Source organism: Schistocerca gregaria, unplaced genomic scaffold (assembly GCF_023897955.1).
Source record: "Schistocerca gregaria isolate iqSchGreg1 unplaced genomic scaffold, iqSchGreg1.2 ptg001667l, whole genome shotgun sequence".
Classification (NCBI taxonomy): Eukaryota; Metazoa; Arthropoda; class Insecta; order Orthoptera; family Acrididae; genus Schistocerca; species Schistocerca gregaria.
Genome location: NW_026062931.1, coordinates 1 through 2,500, shown reverse-complemented (window position 1 = coordinate 2,500; position 2,500 = coordinate 1). Strand labels below are relative to the sequence as shown.

The 2,500-nt window shown below is 57.9% G+C and overlaps 2 non-coding genes across 2 annotated transcripts in view; both read right to left on the bottom strand.

The window, feature by feature from the left end:
* The window catches only part of LOC126333988 (large subunit ribosomal RNA), a 4,222-nt gene extending 3,425 nt beyond the window's left edge, over window positions 1-797 (bottom strand). The window contains exon 1 of the ribosomal RNA XR_007564492.1: window positions 1-797. This exon is cut by the window's left edge and continues 3,425 nt beyond it. This is a non-coding gene — a ribosomal RNA (large subunit ribosomal RNA).
* Window positions 798-985: 188 nt separating this feature from the next.
* LOC126333987 (5.8S ribosomal RNA) lies at window positions 986-1,140 on the bottom strand. Its single transcript, XR_007564491.1, has one exon. It is a non-coding gene; the product is annotated as a 5.8S ribosomal RNA (ribosomal RNA).
* Window positions 1,141-2,500: the final 1,360 nt, after the last annotated feature.

Genomic DNA, 2,500 nt, shown 5'->3' with positions numbered 1-2,500 from the left:
CGCGCGCGCTTGCCGGGAGCCCGAGCGCCCAAAGGGGCGAATCGACTCCTCCAGATATACCGCCGAGCAGCCAGCCAGGACACCGGGGCTCTGCCCAACAGACGCGAACCGAGGCCCGCGGAAGGACAGGCTGCGCACCCGGGCCGTAGGCCGGCACCCAGCGGGTCGCGACGTCCTACTAGGGGAGAAGTGCGGCCCACCGCACACCGGAACGGCCCCACCCCGCGGCGAGTGGAAAGGCAACCGGACACGACCCCGCCGCGGATTGCTCCGCGCGGGCGGCCGGCCCCATCTGCCGAGGGCGGGGGCCAGTGGCCGGATGGGCGTGAATCTCACCCGTTCGACCTTTCGGACTTCTCACGTTTACCCCAGAACGGTTTCACGTACTTTTGAACTCTCTCTTCAAAGTTCTTTTCAACTTTCCCTCACGGTACTTGTTCGCTATCGGTCTCGTGGTCATATTTAGTCTCAGATGGAGTTTACCACCCACTTGGAGCTGCACTCTCAAGCAACCCGACTCGAAGGAGAGGTCCCGCCGACGCTCGCACCGGCCGCTACGGGCCTGGCACCCTCTACGGGCCGTGGCCTCATTCAAGTTGGACTTGGGCTCGGCGCGAGGCGTCGGGGTAGTGGACCCTCCCAAACACCACATGCCACGACAGGCGGCAGCCTGCGGGGTTCGGTGCTGGACTCTTCCCTGTTCGCTCGCCGCTACTGGGGGAATCCTTGTTAGTTTCTTTTCCTCCGCTTAGTAATATGCTTAAATTCAGCGGGTAGTCTCGCCTGCTCTGAGGTCGTTGTACGAGGTGTCGCACGCCACACCGCCAGCCGGCTGTGCACGCTACCGAGAAAGTACCGGTATGCGAACCGCCAGGCGACGGGCGCGCATCGCACGTTTAAGGAGACGCGGCCGGCCACACAGGCGACCACGACACTCCCACGTCTCCGAAGCGGGACAAACGCCGCGCGCTTCAGTATACGTAGCCGACCCTCAGCCAGACGTGGCCCGGGAACGGAATCCATGGACCGCAATGTGCGTTCGAAACGTCGATGTTCATGTGTCCTGCAGTTCACATGTCGACGCGCAATTTGCTGCGTTCTTCATCGACCCACGAGCCGAGTGATCCACCGTCCTGGGTGATCTTTTCCTTTTCAGTCTCCCACTGTCTCTTTCAAGACAGTAGCATTTGCGGGACTGAGGCGTCTGACGGCCCCTGTTCCACTATTTTTTTTGTGTCCAACGGCCTCACAGCCGATGGGCGTCGTACGGCTCCACACCGGAGCGGACAGGCACTCGGGCGAACGTCATTCAAAACCGGCGCCAGGCGCCAGGTACCGCAGGCCAGCCGCTCCAGAGCTTCAGCGCTCGTACCACACAACAACAACACTTCCGCTAGTTTTGAGAGGCACGCGTGGTTCCGCACGCGGCGCACGGCCACTGCCGTACAGGTAGCGTGTTGCGCGACACGACACGCACATCGAAAGACATGCAGTCTAGTCGGTAATGATCCTTCCGCAGGTTCACCTACGGAAACCTTGTTACGACTTTTACTTCCTCTAAATGATCAAGTTTGGTCATCTTTCCGGTAGCATCGGCAACGACAGAGTCGATGCCGCGTACCAGTCCGAAGACCTCACTAAATCATTCAATCGGTAGTAGCGACGGGCGGTGTGTACAAAGGGCAGGGACGTAATCAACGCGAGCTTATGACTCGCGCTTACTGGGAATTCCTCGTTCATGGGGAACAATTGCAAGCCCCAATCCCTAGCACGAAGGAGGTTCAGCGGGTTACCCCGACCTTTCGGCCTAGGAAGACACGCTGATTCCTTCAGTGTAGCGCGCGTGCGGCCCAGAACATCTAAGGGCATCACAGACCTGTTATTGCTCAATCTCGTGCGGCTAGAAGCCGCCTGTCCCTCTAAGAAGAAAAGTAATCGCTGACAGCACGAAGGATGTCACGCGACTAGTTAGCAGGCTAGAGTCTCGTTCGTTATCGGAATTAACCAGACAAATCGCTCCACCAACTAAGAACGGCCATGCACCACCACCCACCGAATCAAGAAAGAGCTATCAATCTGTCAATCCTTCCGGTGTCCGGGCCTGGTGAGGTTTCCCGTGTTGAGTCAAATTAAGCCGCAGGCTCCACTCCTGGTGGTGCCCTTCCGTCAATTCCTTTAAGTTTCAGCTTTGCAACCATACTTCCCCCGGAACCCAAAAGCTTTGGTTTCCCGGAGGCTGCCCGCCGAGTCATCGGAGGAACTGCGGCGGATCGCTGGCTGGCATCGTTTATGGTTAGAACTAGGGCGGTATCTGATCGCCTTCGAACCTCTAACTTTCGTTCTTGATTAATGAAAACATACTTGGCAAATGCTTTCGCTTCTGTTCGTCTTGCGACGATCCAAGAATTTCACCTCTAACGTCGCAATACGAATGCCCCCGCCTGTCCCTATTAATCATTACCTCGGGTTCCGAAAACCAACAAAACACGCGATCTAGTGT